Below are 21588 nucleotides of genomic sequence, written 5' to 3'. Positions count from 1 at the left end.
TTAGTCAGAAGAGGTTCTGTCTGATTTCAGTCTTTTTAAATTTATTGAGTCTTTGTTTTATGGCCTAACATATGGCTTATCCTGGAGAATGTTCCATACGTACCTGAGAAGAATGTGTATTCTACTGTTACTGGGTAAAGTGTTCTCTATATGTCTGTTAGGATTATAGTGTTCCAGTCCTCTACTTCCTTATTGACCTTCTGCCTAGATGTTCTGTTACTGAAATTGGTGTATTGAACTAATATTTCTCCCTTCAATTTGGCCAGTGTTTACTTCATATCTTTTGGGGGTCTGTTGTTTGTGCGTATATATTTCTTTATTTGTTTTTAAAAAAATTTTTATTGAAGTATAGTTGATTTATAATGTTGTGTTAGTTTCAGGTGTACAGCACAGTGGTTCAGTTGTGTGTGTGTGTGTGTGTGTGTGTGTGTGTGTGTGTATGTATTCTTTTTCAGATTCTTTTCCCTTATAGGTTGTTACAAGATATTGACTGTAGTTCTGGGTGCTATACAGTAGGTACTTGTTGGTTATCTATTTTATATATAGTGGTGTGTATATGTTAACATATATGTTTACAATTGTTTTATCTTCTTGATGAATTGACGCTTTTTTCAAAATAAAATGTCCTTCTTTGTCTCTTGTAACAGTTTTTGATCTAATGCCTATTTCATTTGATATTAGAATAACCACACTAATACTCTTTTGTTTTCTGTTTTCATGGAATGTCTTTTTCCATCCTTTCACTTTGAAACTATTTATACTTTTGTGTATAAAGTGAGTCTCTATAGGCAGCATATAGTTGGATCATGTTTTTTAATCCATCCTGCCAATCTCTGGCTTTGATTGGAAAGTTTAACCCAATTAAATTTAAAGTTAATGGCTGATAAGGAAGGACCTCTGCCATCATTTTGCTTTTTTGTTGTGAAATTTTATACCTTTTTTGTGGCTCATTTCCTCCATTACATACTGCCTTCTTGTTTTTTTTTTCTAATTAGTTTATTGTAGTGAACCATTCTCATTTCCTTCTCATTTTCTTTTGTGTGTATTTTAAAAAAATATTTATTTATTTGGCCACTCTGAGTCGTAGTTACGGCATGTGGGATCTTTAGTTGTGGCATGTTGGTTCTTAGTTATGGTATGGGGGATCTAGTTCCCTGACCAGAGATAGAACCTGGCGGAGTCTTAACTACTGGACCACCAGGGACATCGCTTGTGTGTATTTTTTAGATATTTTCTTTGTGGTGAATTACATTTAATGTCCTAAATTTATAACAGTTTAGTTTGCATTGATGTGAACTTAACTTCAGTAACATACAGCTCAGTCTTACCCCCTTACGTTGCTGTCGTCACAAATTACATCTTTATACATTGTGTATCCAGTATCATGGACTCATAGTTATTTTTTATGCATTTGTCTTTGAAATCCTATAGGAAATACAGCAAAGTTAGAAACCAAATATACAGTAATACTCGTATTTATATTTGCCAGTGTATTTACCTTTACTAGAGACCTTTATTTCATCATATGACTTTGAGTTGCTGTTTAGTGGCCTTTCATTTCAGCTTGAAGGACTATCTTTAGCACTTCTTGTAGGGCAGGTCTGATGGTAGTGAACACCCTCAGCTTTTGTTTATCTGGCAACATCTTAATTTGTACCTCATTTTTTTTTTTTTGCGGTACGTGGGCCTCTCACTGCCGTGGCCTCTCCCGTTGCGGAGCACAGGCTTCGGACGCGCAGGCTCAGTGGCCATGGCTCACGGGCCCAGCCCACCCCACGGCATGTGGGATCTTCCCAGACCGGGACACAAATCCGTGTCCCCCGCATCGGCAGGCGGACTCTCAACCACTGCGCCACCAGGGAAGCCCTGTACCTCATTTTGAAGGACAGTTTTGCCAGATACAGAATTCTTGGTTGACATTTTTTTTCTTTCCACACTTAAATATGCCATCCTACTGTATTTGGGCCTCCACGGTTTCTGATAAGAAATAAGCTGCTGATCTTATTGAGGACCCCTCGTATGTGAAGAGTTGCTTCTCCTGCTGCTTTTAGGGTTTTGTCTTTATTTTTGACAGTTGGATTATAATGTGCCTTGGTGTGTGTTTCTTGGAATTTATCCTACTTAGATTTTATTGAACTTTTTGAATTTGTAGATTAATGTATTTCATCAGATTTGGGGTGTTTTCAGCCATTATTTCCTCAAATGTTATTGCTGTCCCTTTCTCTCCTCTCCTTCTGGGACTCCCATAATGCATGTTCTGGTCTACTTGTTATCCCACAGGTCCCTTAGGTTTTGTTTACTATTTTTTAAAAAAGCATTTTGAGCATATTTAAGTCAGTTGTTTGAAAGTTTTTGCCTAGGTAGTCTGATGTCTGGGCTTCCTTAGCCAGTTTCTCTCAGTTAATTTTGTTCCTTTGAACATGCCATACTTTCCTGTTTTTTTGTATGCTATGTGATTTTTTTTTCTTTTTTTAAAACTGGGCATTTGAATACTATAATATGGTAACTATTGAAATCAGATTCTTCCCTTTCGCCAGGGCTTGCTGTTTTATTGTTCATTTTTATTTGTTTTTGATTGTTGAAGGTTATCAATATGTTTGTTTAATGACTTTCATAAGTGATTGTTGTTTTTCAAACACAGTATTCCTTGGTGTGTATAATCACTGAAGTCTCTGTTACTTAGCCTGCGTTTCCGTAGTATTTTGACAGAGATTTCTTTGAGCTCCAGGAGCTAAAAAAAATCAACCAACCAAACAAAAACAGAAACCTCTCCCAGTCTGTACAGATTGGCTCTGTGCTGGTGCACTCTTATAACACCTTGTGAATTGCCAGTGGGACATAGCACTAATAATTAGAGTAAAATTCGGATCTATACCCTGAGATTTGTCCATTGTGCTATGTAAGATAAAGTTTTCTGCTTTTCACAAGAAAATAATTTGTATTTGGTTTAAATTAGTTGTGTCCTAGTATTTGGTTTTTAAAATTCTTAGTTCTTGACTTAACAAGCAGAAGGTACTTTCAGAACCCTTGTTACTCTGTTCCACTGGAGAACCCAATTAAATTCAAGAAATATTTGAGGAGCTTCTGTATGCAAAATCGTGTGATTGGCTTCATAGGGTAGTAAAAGGATAACCAAGATTTTGCATCGAAGTATTTATAATATAGTGAATGATAAGATAGTTCCAAATATAGATATCATTTAAAGACCTAATATAGTATCTTCAAAAAAATAATGCAGCACAAATGTGTAAATCTTTTTAATCATTGGATAAATGGTTGAATTAACTATGTTCTAGATATATACGCATACATAGCATAACTTTGAGGAGCTAAGGCTAGGGTAAGAAGTACTCCTGAATAGATATAGGCTACTTCATTATTTCTTAAACATCTTCGTTTTTTAAAGTAGTAGTCTGTGAAATTCTGTCAATTGTACTTTCATTTAAATTAACAAATATACTTTTTTATAAAATCACAAATACAGTTGACCCTTGAACAACACAGGTTCGAACTGTATGGGTACACTTATACATGGATATTTTTCAGTAGTAAATGCTACAGTACAACACTTGGTCGTTAGTTGAATCTGCAGATGCAGTGGAACTGTGGATATGGAAGGCCTGCTCTTAAGCTACATGTGGATTAAACCCCGAGTTGAATGGCCAACTGTACCTTTAGGAAAATTTAAGCTACATGTTGTTTACATTAGTTTATTTAGAGTGCCTTTCTCAATATCTGTAACTGAAATCACACCTGTTCATGAGAGATTGAGAGTCTTAGTGGGTGGAAAGGGAGACAGTGGGTTATTTAAGCACATTCAGTGTATTTTGGAGGGTGGCAAGGCTTTGGGCATTTAGGACAGCATTGGCAGGTGGATTCTTAACCACTGCACCATCAGGGAAGTCCCACTACAGTGTTCTTAATTGTGTTGCTACTTTACATTTTTACGCTTACATGTTTGCTATTGAACTCATCAACATTTAATAATCCATAGTAGCAAATTCTTGAAAATAACAATCAATTTATAAACTCATCTTAGTCCTTGGTAATTTTTTCAAATGTTTTTCATATTTACATTTTTATATAGTTAATATACTTTTCAATGTTGAACATGACAAATATAAAAAGTATCCTATTTCATTTTTAAATTAAAAACCATAATGCTTTATAAAAGTTATTTTAACTTATAGAACACAGTCACAAAATTCAAAGCTCAAAAGATTATACAGTGAAAATCTTCCATCTCACTCCTCTGCTCCACTGTTCTTGCATTCTACGCAGGGGCAACCAATTTACAAGTTTCTTGTGTAGAGATTTTTCCATGATAAGCTTGTGTATGTGTATATATGTATGTGGTGTATGTGTGTGTGTGTTTTTGGTACACCTTTTTTTAGTACCTTTGTTTTTTCCCCCCTTTTCAGTATATTTTGGAGAGCATAGCAGTTAAGATTATCACCTTTATTCTTTTCTATGGCTACATACTATTATTTAGTTGTACTATAATTTAACTAGTCTCTTTTTTTTTATTTAGGTCATTGTTATTTATTAACTAGTGTACAATTACTTGTCTTCTGGTTTGTTTAAACAATAGGTAAGACAACATTTGCCACAATACTGTGTGTCAAAGTGGTTCACCATAAAAACTCCAGCACCACGTTCATCTGAAGGGCACTCTCGATGAAGGTGACTGATTTTGCCATTCTCCTCCACCTTATAGTATTTTAGGACAGCCAGCTTAACCTTCTTTCTCTTATGCTTGTTCTTCTTGAGAGTGGTGTAAGACTTCTTCCTTTTCTTAGCACCACCATGAAGTCTCAACATTAAGATGAAGAGTGGACTCCTTTTGAATGTTGTAGTCAAAGTACGTCCATCTTCCACTTGCTTGCCAGCAAAGATCAGTCTTTGCTGGTCAGGAGGAATTCCTTCCTTATCCTGGATCTTGGCCTTTACATTTTCTGTTGTATCTGAGGGTTCAACTTCAAGAGTGATGGTCATCCCTGGAAGGTCTTCATGAAAATCTGCACCTTGGCGGCAGTTCTGCCGCAGATGGCAGATCCAAAAGCTAACTAGTCCCTTATTGAGAAACATTGAGGTCACTTTCTGTCTTTTTGTATTATAAACACTTGCAGCAAAAACTATATATATGTCCTATCACATATGAGTGAAATGTTTCTTCATGTCTCTTGCCCATTTTCTAATTGTTTGCTCTTTTACTGTTGAGTTTTGAGAGGTCTTTATATATTTTGGATACTAATACTTTGTTGGGCCTGTGGCTTGGAAATGTTTTGTCCCACTACTTACCTTGTCTTTTTATCCACTTTCCAGGGGCTTTCTCAGAGCAAAAGATTTAAATTTTGGTGAAGTCCAATTTATCAGTATTTTACTTGTTAAAAAATATTTATTTATTTATTTATTTTGACTGCGCTGGGTCTTAGTTGTGGCACACGGGATCTTTGTTGCGGCATGCAGGACCATTTTAGTTGCAGCATGTAGGCTCCTTAGTTGTGGCATACGGACTCTTAGCTGCAGCATGCACGCGGGATCTAGTTCCCCAACTAGGGGTCAAACCCGGGCCACCTGCATTGAGAGCGTGGAATCTTACCCACTAGACCACGAGGGAAGTCCCTATCAGTATTTTTCTTTTATGGGTTGGTGTCAAGTCAAGTACTCCATGGATCCTGAAATTTTTTTCGTGTATTTTTTCCTAAAAGCTTTATAGTATTACATTTCACATTTAAGTCCATGATACATTTTGTGTTATTTTTGCATAAGGTATGAGACTTAAGTTGAAGTGCATTTTTTTGCCTGTGGATGTCCATTTGCTCCAGCACCATTTGTTAGAAAGGCAGTCCCTCCTTCATTGAATTGCTTTTGTACTTTTGTCAAAAATTGGGCATATTTTTATGGGTCTATTTCTAGGTTCTCTCTTCTGTTCCATGTGTTTCTCTCTATCTGCCAATGCTACACAGTATTTTATTACTATAGCTGTAAAATAGGTCTTGAAATTGGGTAGGATGGTTCCTTTCATTTTATTCTTTTCCCAAATTAGAATTTTAGTAATTCTAGTTACTTTCCCTTTTCATATAAATTTTAGAATAATCTTGTCAATATGTACACAAAATCTTTCTTGGGATATTGGTAGGAGTTGTGTTAAACCCATGTATTAATATGAGGGAGTGGGAGAATTGACATCCTTACTATGTTGAGTCTCCCATTCCATGAACATTGAATGTCTCTTCATTTATATTTAGATTGGTTTCCTTCATCAATATTTTGCCATTTTTAGCAAACAAATCTTGTGCTTGTTTTGTTAGATTTGTACCTAATATTTTGGGTTTGTGAGGGTTTTTTTATTATAATATTTTATTTTGTATGTCCATGTGTTCATTGCAAATAGAGTTGATATTTTTACATGTTTATCTTGTATCTTATGACCTTACTGAATTCACTTGTTTGTTCTAGGTTTTTATTTTTTTGCTTTTGTAGATTCTTTGCAGTTTCTACCCAATCATGTAGCTGACAAATAGGGATGGTTTTATTTTTTCCTTTCAAATTTGTGTTTTTTATATCCTTTTCTTGTTTTATTGCACTGGCAAGAACTTTCAGCACTATGTTCAATGAGTATGTTGAGAGTGGACATTATGTCTTTTTCCCCAGTTTTAAGGGGAAAGTATTCAGTCTTTCACTCTTAAGTGTATGTTAAGTATACGTTTCTGTAGATGCTCTTTATCAAGTTGAAGAAGTTCCCTCTTATTCCTCTTTCTCTGAGAGGTTTTTTTTCCTGCATGAATGGGTACTGAGTTTTGTCAAATACTCTTTTTTTATTTACCTCAATTGAGATGAATTATGTGGTTTTTTTCTTTAGCTTTCTAATGTGGTGGATTACATTGATTGGTTTTAGAATATTGGTCTAGACCTGCATCCCTGGAATAAACTCTGCTTGGTCATAGTGTATGATTCTTTTTGTATATTGCCAAATTTGATTTGCTAATATTTTGTTAAGGATCTGTAATTATGAAGGATGTTGGTCTGTAGTTTTCCTTTTTTGTTCTGTGTTTATCTGTTTTTTGTGTTTTTTTTAAATCAGGGTAATACTAGCTTAATAAAATGAATTTGAAAGTATTCCCTTCAATTCTATTTTCTAGAAGAGATGGTGGAAAATTGGTGTTAATTCTTTAAAAGTTTGCTATAATTTTCAGTGAAACCATCTGGACCTGGAGAGGTTTTTGGATGTTTTGAAATTACCAATTCATTTTATTTATTTAATAGGTATAGGACTCTCCAAATTATTATTACTATTTTTGCGGTACGCGGGGCTCTCACTGTTGTGGCCTCTCCCGTTGCGGAGCACAGGCTCCGGACGCGCAGGGTCAGCGGCCATGGCTCACGGGCCTAGCCACTCCGTGGCATGTGGGATCTTCCCGGACCGGGGCACGAACCCGTGTCCCCTGCATCGGCAGGCGGACTCTCAACCACTGCGCCACCAGGGAAGCCCTATCCAAATTATTTACTTCATATTGGGTAAGTTGTGGTAGTTTTTTGTTTTGTTTCGTTTTGTGAGAAATTGGTTCATTTCTTCTAAATCATCATTATATGTTGGTGACGAGTTGTTAGGATTAGAAAGGCTCCCCTAGACACCCGAACAGTATAAGGATGAAACATTCTTCATGGCTTTATGATGAAAATTATAATCTTTATCTATTATAGCTCTCTGAAGAAAATATTCAATCAAAAGATTAAATCATACAAAGCATTTAACAGTTTTAAACAGTTGCCTAATAACAAACTTTTAAAAGAGATTATTCATAGCACTAAATTATGTTTGTCAAATATTTGAATAGTGTTTCCTTACTGTCCTTTTGTAGTTGCAGGGTGTGTAGAGATGTTCATGTTTCATTCCTGACTTATTCCTTATGTTGGTAATTTGTGTCTTCACTTTTTTTCCTTTGTCAGTCTTGCTAGATGTTTGTTGATTTTTTTTAAAATTAATTTTTATTGGAGTAGAGTTGCTTTACAATGTTGTGTTAGCTTCTGCTGTATAGCAAACTGAATCAGTTATACGTATACATATATCCACTCTTTTTTAGATTTCCTTCCCATTTAGGTCACCACAGATCATTGAGTGGAGTTCCCTGTGCTATGCGGTAGGTTCTCATTAGTTATCTATTTTATACATAGTAGTGTATATATGTCAGTCCCAATCTCCCAGTTCATCCCACCTCCCCCTTTCCCCCATGGTAACCGTTTGTTCTCTACATCTGTGACTCTATTTCTGCTTTGTAGATAAGTTCATCTGTACCACTTTTCTAGATTCCACATATAAGCAATTTTATACAATATTTGTTTTTCTCTTTCTGACTTACTTCACTTTGTATGACAATTTCTAGGTCCATCCACATCTCTGCAAATGGCACTATTTTGTTCCTTTTTATGGCTGAGTAATATTCCATGGTATATATGAACCACATCTTCTTTTTCCATTCTTCTATCAGTGGTCATTTAGGTTGCTTCTATGTTCTGGCTGTTATAACTAGTGCTGCAGTGAACATTGGGGTGCATGCATCCTTTTGGTTGGTTGTCAGTTTTTGATCTCTTAAAAGAACCAACAGTTTCACTGATTTTTCTCTGTTTTTCTGTTTTCAGTTTTATTGATTTCTACTGTATCTTTATTATTTCCTTCCTTTCTCTTGCTTTGCTTCTAGTTTGCTCTTCTTTTTTTGAGATTCTTGAGGTGGAAACTTAGGTTATTGACTTGTGGCTTTTCCTTTTGATTTGAGGCTTTTCCTTTTTTTAAATTTCTTTCTCAGCACTGTTTTACCTATGTCTCACAAATTTTGCTATGCTGTATTTTCATTTTCCTTTAGTTCTGTTATATGTATTTTTAAATTTCCCCTGATAATTCCTCTTTGATCCATAGATTGTTTATATAAAGTGTGTTGTTTAGAGAGCTGAGTGGCGGCCGTGGATACTCTGGGCGCCTGCTGTGCGTGTGTGTGGCCACCTGGTGTACACAGGCTCTGGCAGCAGCCACGGGCTGGCCAGACTGAGGCAATTTTCTGGATGACAAACAATGGCTCAGCACGGTGTCTCAGTACAACCAGGAGGCTGGACAGTGGATCCAATTCTGAGACGCCTGTTGTCAGGCCTGAGCTCCTGTGGTGGGAGTGCCAAGTCCAAACCACTGGACTAACAGAGAACCTCAGACTCCAGGGAATATTAATCGGTGTAAGCTCTCCTGGAGGTCCTCATCTTGGCACCAAGACCTGGCTCCACCCAACTGCCTGCCACCTCCAGTGCTGGATGCCTCAGACCAAACAACTAGCAAGACAGGAGCACAGCCCCACCCATCAAGAAAAATGAGATGACAAAAAAATATGGTACAGACAAAGGAACAAGGTAAAAACTTACATGACCAAATAAATGAAGAGAAAATAAGCAACCTATCTGAAAAAGAATTCAGAGTAATGATGATAGTAAAGGTGATCTTAAATCTAGGAAATAGAATGGAGGCCTGGATCAAGAAAATACAAGAAATGTTTAATAAGGACATAGAAGAACTGAAGAACAAACAAACAGTGATGAACAGCACAGTAACTGAAATGAAAAATACACTAGAAGGACTCAGTAGAACAATTGAAGCAGAAAAATAAGTGAGCTGGAAGATAGAATGGTGGAAATAACTGCTGAGGAGCAGAATAAAGAAAAAAGAATGAAAAGAAATGAGCACAGTCTCAGAGACCTCTGGGACAACATTAAATGCACCAACATTCAAATTATAGGAGTCCCAGAAGAAGAAGAGAGAGAGAAAGAGTCTGAGAAAATATTTGAAGAGGTTATAGTCGAAAACTTCCCTAAAATGGAAAAGGAAATAGTCAGCCAAGTCCAGGAAGCACAGCGTTCCATACAGGATAAACCCAAGGAGAAACATGCCGAGACACATATTAATCAAACTAACAAAAGTTAAATTCAAAGAAAAAATATTAAAAGCAGCAAGGTGAAAAGCAACAAATAACATACAAGGGAATCCCCATAAGGTTGTCAGCTGATTTTTCAGCAGAAACAATGCAGGCCAGAAGGGAGTGGCAGGATATATTAAAAGTAATGAAAGGGAAAAACTTAAAACCAAGATTAGTCTACTCAGTAAGGATCTCACTCAGGTTCGACGGAGAAATCAAAAGCTTTACAGACAAGCAAAAGCTAAGAGAATTCAACACCTCCAAACCAGCTGTACAACAAATGCTAACAGAACTTCTCTAGGAGGGAATCACAAGAGAAGAAAAAGACCCACACACAAAAAAATCCAAAACAATTAAGAAAATGGTAATAGGAACATACATATCAATAATTACCTTGAATGTAAATGGATTAAATGTTCCAACCAAAAGACACAGGCTGGCTGAATGGGTACAAAAATAAGACCTGTATATGCACTGTCTACAATAGACCCACTTCAGACCTAGGGACACATACAGACTGAAAGTGAGGGGATGGAAAAAGATATTTCATGCAAATGGAAATCAGAAGAAAGCTGGAGTAGCAATAATCATATCAGTTAAAATAGACTTTAAAATAAAGACTGTTAAGCTGTGACAAAGTGAGAGAGTGGCATGGACATATATACACTACCAAACGTAAAATAGATAGCTAGTGGGAAGCAGCTGCATAGCACAGGGAGATCAGCTAGGTGCTTTTTGACCACCTAGAGGTGTGGGATAGGGAGGGTGGGAGGGAGGGAGACGCAAGAGGGAAGAGATATGGGAACATATGTAAATGTATAACTGATTCACTTTGTTATAAAGCAGAAACTAACACACCATTGAAAAGCAATTATACTCCAATAAAGATGTTTAAAAAAATAAAATAATAAAATAAGATAATGACTGTTACAAGAGACAAGGAAGGACACTACATAATGATCAAGGGATCAATCCAAGAAGAAGGTATATAACAACTGTAAATATTTATGCACCCAACATAGGAGCACCTCAATACATAAGGCGAATGTTAACCTAAAAGGGGAAATTGACAGTAACACAACAATAGTGGGGGTTTTTAACAGCCCGCTTACACCAATGGACAGATCATCCAGACAGAAAATAAATAAGGAAACACAAGCTTTAAATGGCACAATAGACCGGATAGACTTAGTTGATGCTTAAAGAACATTCCACCCGCAAGTGGCAGAATTCACTTTCTTCTCAACTGCACACCAGACATTCTCCAGGATAGATCACATCTTGGGTCACAAATCAAGCCTCGGTAAATTTAAGAAAATTGAAATCATATCAAGCATCTTTCTGACCACAATGCTTTGAGATTAGAAATCAGTTACAGGAAACAAAACTATAAAAAACACAAACACATGGAGGCTAAACAATACACTACTAAGTAACCCAAGAGGTCGCTGAAGAAATCAAAAAGGAAGTCAAAAAATACATAGAAACAAACTACAACAAAAACACGACAGCCCAACACCTATGAGACACAGCGAAAGCAGCTCTAAAAGGGCAGTTTATAGCAATTCAATCTCACCTCAAGAAACAAGAAAAATCTCAAACAATTTAACCTTACACCTAAAGCAAGTAGTGAAAGAAGAAGAAGAGGAGGAGGAGGAGGAAGAAAAAGAAGAAAAACTCTAACGTTAGTAGAAGGAAAGAAAGATTAGAGCAGAAATAAACGAAATAGAAATGAGGAAGACAACAACAAAGATCAATAAAACTAAAAGCTGGTTCTCTGAGAAGATAAACAAAACTGATAAGCCCTTAGCCAGACTGATCAAGGAAAAAAGGGAGAGGTTTCAAATCAATAAAATTAGAGATGAAAAAGGTAAAATTTCAACTGACACTGAAGAAATACAAAGGATCATAAGAGACTACTATAAGCAACTATATGTCAATAAAATGGACAACCTGGAAGAAATGGACACATTCTTAGAAAGGTACAACCTTCCAAGACTGAACCAGGAAGAAATGGAAAATATAAACAGACCAATCACAAGTAATGAAATTGAAACTGTAATTAAAAATCTTCCAGCAGGGGCTTCCTTCATGGCACAGTGGTTAAGAATCCACCTGTCAATGCAGGGGACATGGGTTCCATCTCTGGTATGGGAAGGTCCCACATGCTGTGGAGCAACTAAGCCTGGGTAGCACAACTACTGAGCTTGCACTCTAGAGCCCAAGAGCCACAACTGCTGAAGCCTGTGTTCCTAGAGCCTGTGCTCTGCAACAAGAGAAGCTACCACAATGAGAAGCCCACGCACCACAACAAAGTGTAGCCCCTGCTTGCCACAACTAGAGAAAGCCCGCACGCAGCAATGAAGACCCAACGCAGCCAAAAATAAATAAGTAAACAAAAACAAAAAATCTTCCAACAAAGAGAAGTCCAGGACCAGATGGCTTCACAGGCAAATATTATTAAACATTTAGAGAAGAGCTGACACCTATCTTACTCAAGCTCTTCCAAAAAATTGCAAAGGGAGGAACACTCCCAAACTCTTTCTGCAAACCACTATCACCCTGATACCAAAACCAGATAAAGATATCACAAATAAAGAAAATTACAGGCCAGTACCACTGATGAACATAGACGTAAAAATCCTCAACAATATGCTAGGAAACAGAATCCAACAACATATTAAAAGGATCATACACCATGATCAAGTGGGATTTATCCCAGGGATGCAAGGATTCTTCAATATACGCAAATCAATGTGATACACCATATTAAGAAATTAAAGAATAAAACCATCTGATCATCTCAATAGATGCAGAGAAAGCTTTTGACAAAATTCAACACCCATAAGTGTGCATAGAGGGAACCTACCTCAACATAATAAAGGCCATATATGACAAACTCACAGCCAACGTCATTCTCAATGGTGAAAAACTGAAACCATTTCCACTAAGATCAGGAACAAGACAAGGTTGCCCACTCTTGCCACTGTTATTCAACATAGTTTTGGAAGTCCTAGCCATGGCAATCAGAGAAGGAAAAGAAATAAAAGGAATCCAAATTGGAAAAGAAGAAGTAAAACTCTCACTGTTTGCAGATGACATGATACTATGCATAGAAACTCCTAAAGATGCCACCAGAAAACTACTAGAGCTAATCAATGAATTTGGTGAAGTTGCAGGATACAAAATTAGTGCACAGAAATCTCTTGTATTCCTATACACTAATGATGAGGGACTTCCCTGGTGGTCCAGTGGCTAAGACTCCGCGCTCTCAAGGCAAGGGGCACTGGTTCAATCCCTGGTCAGGGAACTAGATCCCACATGCTGCAACTAAGAGTTCGCATGCTGCCACTAAAGATCCCGTGTGCTGCAACAAAGATCCCACATCCCACAACTAAGACGTGATGCAGCCAAATCAATCAATATTTTAAAATTAAATAAATAAAAGATAAAGTTTGCCTATACACTAACAACAAAAGTTCGGAAGGAGAAATTAAGAAAACAATCCCATTTACTATTTCAACAAAAAGGATAAAATACCTAGGAATAAACCTAGCTAAGGAGACAGAAGACCTGTATGCAGAAAACTATAAGACACTGATGAAAGAAATCAAAGGTGACACAAACAGATGGAGAGATACACCATGTTCTTGGATTGGAAGAATCAATATTGTGAAAATGACTGTACTTCCCAAAGCAATCTACAGAGTCACTGCAATCCCTATCAAACTACCAATGGTATTTTTCACAGAACTTGAACAGAAAATTTTACAATTTTTATGGAAACACAAAAGACCCTGAATAGCCAAAGCAATGTTGAGAAAGAAAAATGGAGCTGGAAGAGTCAGGCTTCCCAACTTCAGACTACACTACAAAGCTACAGTAATCAAGACAGTATGGTACTGGCACAAAAACAGAATATAGATCAATGGTACAGGATAGAAAGCCCAACGATAAACCCATGCGCTTATGGTCACCTAATATATGACAAAGGAGGCAAGAATATATAATGGAGAAAAGACAGTCTCTTCTATAAGTGGTGCTGGTAAAACTGGACAGCTACATGTAAAAGAATGAAATTAGAACACTCCCTAACACCATACACAAAAGTAAACTCAAAATGGATTAAAGACCTAAATGTAAGACCGGACACTACAAAAGCTTTAGAGGAAAACATAGGAAAAACACTCTTGGTTATAAATCACAGCAAGATCTTTCTTGAACCACCTCCTGAAGTAATTAAACTAAAAACAAAGTAAACAAATGGGACCTAATTAAAGTTAAAAGCTTCTGCATAGCAAAGGAAACCATAAACAAGATGAAAAGACAACCCTCAGAATGGCAGAAAATATTTGCAAATGAAGCAATTGACAAGGGCTTAATCTCCAAAATATACAAAACAGCTCTTGCAACTCAATATCAAAACAGCAAACAACCCAATCCAAAAATGCGTGGAAGACCTAAATAAACATTTCTCCAAAGAAGACATACAGATGGCCAAGAGGCACATGAAAAGATGCTCAACATCACTAATTATTTGAGAAATGCAAATCAAAACTACAATGAGGTATCACCTCATACTAGTCAGAATGGCCATCATCAAAAATCTACAAAGGATAAGTGTTGGAGAGGGTTTAGAGAAAAGGAACCCTCTTGCACTGTTGGTGGGAATGTAAATTGATACAGCCACTATGGAGAATGGTATGGAGGTTCCTTGAAAAACTAGAACTACCATATGACCCAAGAATCCCACTCCTGGGTGTATACCCTGAGAAAACCATAGTGCAAAAACACACATGGATCCCAGCGTTTATTGTAGCACTATTTACAGTAGCCAGGACATGGAAGCAACTTAAATGTCCATCAACAGAGGAATGGATAAAGAAGGTGTGGTACACATATACAATGGAATGTACTCAGCCATAAAAAGGAATGAAGTTGGGTCATTTGTAGAGATGTGGATGGACCTAGAGTCTGTCATACAGAGTGAAGTTAGTCAACAAGAGAAAAACTAATATCATATATTAACGCATATATGTGGAATCTAGAATAATGGTACAGGTGAACCTATTTGCAGGGCAGGAATAGAGAGGCAGATGTAGAGAACGGACATGTGGACACCAGGGGAAGGGGAGGGTGGGATGAACTGGGAGATTAGGATTGACATATATACACTACCTTGTGTAAAATAGTGGGAACCTGCTGTATACCACAGGGACTTCACCTCGGTCCTCTGTGATGACCTAGATGGGTGGGTTGGGGGAGGTGCGTGGGAGAGAGGTCCAAGAGGGTGGGGATATATGTATACCTATAACTGATTAACTTTGTTGTACAGCAGAAACTAACACAACATTGTAAAGCAAGTATACTGAAATGAAATGAAATGAAATGAAATGGGTTGTTTAGTTTCCAAGTGTTTCGAGATTTTCCTGTTAACATTCTGTTATTGATTTCTAGTTTGTTTCTGTTGTGGTCAGAGAACATACTCTTTCTGATTTCAGTTCTTTTAAATTTGTTCAGATTTGTTTTGTAGTCCAAAATATATTCTATCTTATTTTGTGTTGCTTGGGCACTTGATAAGAATGTGGTTTCCTCTGTTGTTGTATGGAGTGTTTTATGAATGTTGAATAATTCTTGTTGGCTGATGGTGTTGTTGAGTTCTTTCAAATTCTTGGTGATTTTCTATCTAGTTGTACTAATTGTTCAGATAGGGTGTTGAATTGTTCAGCTGTAGCTGTTGATTTGTCTCTATATTCTCCTTTCAGTTCTATCAGTTTTTGCTTCACATTTTAGAGATGTGTTGTTTGGTGGATACACATTTGGGAATGCTATGTCTTCTTTTTTTTTTTCCATAAAGTAAAGCCTTACTTCTTTTTTTGTTTGTTTTTACTTTATTTATTTATTTATGGCTGCATTGGGTCTTGGTTGCTGCACATGGGCTTTCTCTAGTTGAGGTGAGCGGGGGCTCCTCTTTGTTGCGGTGCGTGGGCTTCTCATTGCGGTGGCTTCTCTTGTTGCGGAGCATGGGCTCTAGGCATGTGGGCTTCAGCAGTTGTGACTCACGGGCTCAGTAGGTGTTACTTGTGAGCTCAGTAGTTGTGGCTCACGGGCTCTAGAGTGCAGGCTCAGTAGCCGTGGCGCACGGGCTTAGTTGCTCCGCAGCATGTGGGATCTTCCTGGACCAGGGCTTGAATCTGTGTCCCCTGTATTGGCAGGCAGATTCTTAACCACTGTGCCACCAGGGAGGCCCATGGGAATGCTGTATCTTCTTGATAGGTTGACCTTTTCATCATTGTGTAATGTCCCTTTCTGTGCAATAAATTTCTTTGGTTTTGAAGTCTACTTTATCTGATATTAATATTGCCACTTCTGCTTTCCTTTGATTAATGCTTGCATGATATATATCTTTTTCTGTTCCTTTACTTTTATCCTATTTATATCACTATATTTGAAGGGACTATCATGTAGATGGTACATGGTTAGGTCATGTTTTTTAATCCACACTGTAATCTCTGCTTTTAATTGCTATGACCATTTTCATGCAGTGTAATTATTGCTGTGTTATGGCTTAGCCTGTGGGGGTTTTTTCTATTTTTTATTTAATGGAAGTATAGTTGATTTACAGTGTTGTGTCAATCTCTGTTGTACAGCAAAGCGACTCAGTTATACACATATATACATTATTTTTTTATATTCTTTTCTGTTATGGTGTATCACAGGATACTGAATATAGTTCCCTGTGCTATACATTAGGACCTTGTTGTTTATCCATTCTAAATTTGATAGTTTGCATCTACCAACCCCAAATTCCCAGTTCATCCCTCTTCTTCCCCCCACCCTTGGCAACTACAAGTCTGTTCTCTTATGTCTATGAGTCTGTTTCTGTTTTGTAGATAGGTTCATTTGTGCCATATTTTAGATTCCACATATAAGTGATATCATATGGTATTTGCCTTTCTCTTTCTGACTTACTTCACTGAGTATGATAATCTCTAAGTTGCATCCGTGTTGCAAATAGCATTATTTCCTTCTTTTTTATGGCTGAGTAATATTCCATTGTATATATGTACTACATCTTTTTTATCCAGTCATGTCGGTGGACATTTACGTTGTTTCCATGTTTTTACCCTGCCATTTTAGATGCTATTTTCTGTTTGTTCAGCTTTTCATTTCTGTTTTCTTTTTCCTGCCTTACTGTGGGTTACTTGAACATTTGTTAGAATTCCATTTTGATTCCTTTATTGTGTTTTTGAGTATTTCTTTGTATCACTTTTTGTGTGGCTGCTCTGAGTATTACATGATGTATACAGTCAACCCCTGAACAAGGCAGGGGTTAATTTGTGCATAACTTATTGTTGGCCCCCAGTATCTGCTGTTGCTCCGAGTCTCCAGGTTCAATCAACCATGGACCGTGAAGTATTTACTATCGAAAGATATCCCCCTATAACCATGGAGAACCATGCAGATCAAATCCACATTGTTCAAGGGTAAACTGTGCATAACTCATTACAGCTTATTGGTATCATTTTATCAGTTTGATTGAAGCATAGAGAAACTTTATCTCCCTCCCTTTATGCAATTCTCTTTATAGGATGATTGCCTTAGTATAGAACCACATGAGACAGTGTTACAGTTTTGCTTCAACAATCAAACATAATTAGAAAAGTGAAGAAGAGAAGGAAAGCCTATTGGATTTACCTATATATTTTCTTACGTTGTTCTTCCTTCCTGGTGTTCTGAAATTCCTTCCTTTGGTTGTTTGCATTCTGTTTAGATAACTTCTTTTAGCCATTCTTTTAGGGTAGGTCTGCTGGCAACAAATTTTCTTAATTTTGTTTCATTTGAGAATGTTTTGATTTCCTCTTCATTCCAGAACAGTATTTTCACTGGGTATAGGATTCTGGGTTGATAGCTCTTTTCATTTAGCACCTAAAAAATATTATTTGACTTCCTTCTGACCTCCCTGGTTTTAGATGAGAAATCTTCTGTTATTTTAATTGTTTTTCTAATGTAGGTAAGGTGGTGTTTTCCTCCAGCTGTATTCAAGCCAGTCTATTTAGGAAATCTACTCTTGCATGTGTGTATGATTTTTTTGTGTGAAAAAAATTTTTTTTCCCAGCTGAAGTTGTATTATGTTGCTCTAAAATAGAAATGACTTAGAAAGTTTAGTAAAATTATTTCATAAAGTACTACTTTTTAGATGGTAATGATAGTTTTACTTAATTTTTCATAGCAGCTATAGCTACATAAACTAACTCTTAAAAAGGTCTCCAGTGAAGTAAAAAAAAAATTACATTTATCTATTACCCACCCCACCCCTTTCTAAGCCAGGGTACTTTATATTTTCAGATTCTATCAGCAAAGGTAATTTTTCATTCCACTGACCCTATTTGAAATTTGGAATCAAATATTTCAGTCTTTAATATATGTACTGTAAAATTACCAAGGCTTGAAAGTAGTGAAATCTCTTTATGACTATATTTAAGTTATCTGTTATATTAGCATTTTACCTGAGGTAGTTTAAAACTTTGCCTGGTGGGAAAAGTATAAGTAACCATTTCTGGTTCTTATTTTCAGATCTATATAATAAATCAATTCTAGTTTGCTTTTGCTTTCTTGGATTTTTGTCTTCTATTCAGTATTTAGGTTGAACAGTTATGAAGTTGGTAAAAACATAACTTAATGCTCTTATTTATACCTTATTAACAGTTGTATGTGGAGTGAATTCTACCTTTTAGAATGATTAAAGTGTTAAAGGACTCAACTTTTTACAGAATTTACTTTGTTGTTCTACCATTAAGTAACTCTTAATTTTTTCACATAGTCACCACTGTGGAACAAAAATATCATGCATAAATGAAAACATTTCTTCTGTGGTTTCTTTTTTAGAGTTTGAGTATGTGATGCCTTTTAGCAATTCATGGTACTAAGCTGTTTTAGTCTGGATACTTTGGTTACAGCAAAAATAAAAGTTTAAAAATAAAAGTATTTTAAAATACAAGTATCTTTTAAAAATAAAAGTTTTAAATGGTTTACATTTAATAGCCGATATGTTGGTAACTATGGGCATCTTCATATTGGTTTTATAACCTTCTTAAAAATAAAAAAAGAACTTAAAAGATTGAGATCTTCCTGTGACTCACTTTGTGGGATCTTGTTCCCTTTTAAATAGTAATAATCGTTCAGTATTCAAATTCAGATTAAAATAAAACAGATGCATTTGAAATAAAAGTGAAAATCTCTTCCTCTTCTTTCCCTTCCTCTATCCCACCAGGCTTACTCCCCAGAATCTACATAGCCTAATCTTTTATACTTTAAAATCCTTGTTCTTTCCTCTCAGTAATGAGCTCTTCTCCCTTTTAAAAAATAGAAGCAAACAACAACAAAAAAGAAACAAGATCTTAAAGAAAAATTCAGTATATTACAGATCACGAAGAAAGTTTTTCTTTTTTTCAGAGGCAATGTGTAGAATTATGCCTCACCTTTACCTGGTGGTACTTGGAGAATCCCTGGGGAAGCACTCAGTTCTGTGCTCATAATTTGAAAACTCCTGCTCCCTTTGTGCTTCTGGTAATTAAAAGCAAGAAATTAGTTGAACATTTTATGAAGGAGACATACTTCTGGTTTTCAAAAACATGTATTTAAAAAGTAGCCTTATATTTGTAATGTAAATGTTGCTTTGTCAGAAGTGTCAATATTTGGAACAAACTTTGGTAATTAATTTTTAAATAAGATATAATTCAAACCAGGCTTAGTTAGGATGAGTGTACAGAATACTGTCAGAATTCATATAATGCTACATATAAAGTTATTTTCTATATTATCTAATCAGTTGTTTTAGGCATACTGCTGAAACTACTCCTATAATGAAAATATATGTTTTTCTTTAAATTTTCTTGATTCTTTTCATTCTTTCTTTTCTTTCTCTCTTTTTTTGGGTAAGAGCTTTACTGAGATATAATTTGTATATTATACAGTCCACCATTTAAAGTATATAATTCAGTGGTTTTTAGTATATTCACAGAGTTGTACAACCATCACTACATTCAATTATTACTCCTTTTCATCACCTCAAAAAGAAACATTGTATCCTTCAGCTGTCACCCCCACCCCCAGCCCCAGGCAACCATTAAGCTACTTTCTGTCTCTATAAATTTGCCTAGTCTGGACATTTCATATAAATGGAATCATATAATACGTGTGTTCTGTGACTGGCTTCTTTCACTTAGCAGAATGTTTTAGGCTCGTCCATGTTGTAGTATTTATCAGTATTTCATTCCTTTTATAGCCAAATAATAGTCCATTGTATGGATATACTATGGATATATTTTATTTATCTATCCATCAATAGATGGACATTTGACTTATTTACATCTTTTGGCTGTTAAAAATAATGTTGCTATAAACATTTGTTTAAAAGTTTTTGTGTGGATGTAATATTTTCAGTTCTCAGAGTGGAATTGCTGGGGCATGTGGTAAACTTCATGTTTACCTGTTTGAGGAGCTGCTATACTGTTTCCTAAGTGGCTGTACCAGTTTGTACTCCCACCGGCAGTGTGTAAGGGGTCTGATTCCTCTCCAGTCTCGCCAACACTTAATTATCTTTTTGATTCTAGCCATCCTAGTGGGTATGAAGTGATATGTCATTGTGGTTTTTATATGCATTTTCCTATCAAATAATAATGTTAGACATCTTTCATGTGCATATTGGTCATTTGTATATCTTCTTTGGAGAAATATCTATTCAGATTCTTTTCCCATTTAATTAGGTTCTCTGTCTTTTTCTTGTTGATTTGTGAGTGTTCTTTGTGTATTCTGAATACAAGTTCCTTATCAGATACATGAATTGCAAAATATTCTTCCCATTATGTGAAACAGAGCATTCTTATAACATTGTGATTAATACAGAAAAATTAATTTAAAGCTTATATAAATATTTAATTTTCAGTAAGTGAAAATGTTTAGCACTTGAGCTGTTCTAATCATGGGTTCATCATTAATGTTTCAGGAGTTTACTTCAAGCTTGTGCCTTAGGTCAGTTGTTCTCTTTATTAAGCATTAGAATCTCTTAGGGCGTTTGTTTTAGTACTTTGCTGGGACCCACTCCCAGAATTTCCTAGATTCAAGAAGGTCTTGTGTAGGATCCAAGATTTTACATTTCTAACAAGTGATGCTGATGCTCTTGGTTCCTGAACCTCTGCTTTAATGATCTCTATGAGCCATCATAAAAAATTAGAGAAATGCTGATAAGTAGCAATTTCTACTTGTCTACTAGATAAAATTTAGATTTACCCTCCGTATTTGCACATATAATTTGTATATATTTGCATATACATAGTTTCTTATACTATTTAACTATGGTTAATTATTTAACCATGGGTAGTGGCTGAATTATTTAGTTTCTTTCAAAATTCCTGCATACATAAAGTATACTTTTCTTCCTAGGGTTGTCTCCCTACAGATCCTCACAAATTTCCTTGAACTTAAGAAAATATCTAATAATCAAAGAATGTTAGAACTTAAAGGAATTTTAATCATCCAATTAATCCCTTCTCTCCTTGCCTCAGGTAGAGATTAATTAACTCACTTGATCCAAGATTACATAGCTAATTAATGGTGCGTATAGGTAGTT

General features: G+C 36.0%; 1 protein-coding gene and 1 pseudogene across 3 annotated transcripts in view; one reads left to right on the top strand and one right to left on the bottom strand.

Annotated features, from left to right (window-relative positions):
- SOS1 (SOS Ras/Rac guanine nucleotide exchange factor 1) overlaps window positions 1-21588 on the top strand; it is a 148979-nt gene that overhangs the window by 15656 nt on the left and 111735 nt on the right. The gene's annotated exons all lie outside the window — the stretch shown is intronic.
- Window positions 4131-7290, bottom strand: LOC309969570 (ubiquitin-ribosomal protein eS31 fusion protein-like; annotated as a pseudogene). Its single transcript has one exon. The product of its transcript is annotated as a ubiquitin-ribosomal protein eS31 fusion protein-like (transcript).

This window comes from Leucopleurus acutus (genome assembly GCF_964270905.1).
Source record: "Leucopleurus acutus genome assembly, chromosome: 12".
In the NCBI taxonomy this organism is placed as follows: domain Eukaryota; kingdom Metazoa; phylum Chordata; class Mammalia; order Artiodactyla; family Delphinidae; genus Leucopleurus; species Leucopleurus acutus.
The sequence above is the reverse complement of the archived record's forward strand: the minus strand, read 5'-3'. Positions and strand labels throughout refer to the sequence as shown.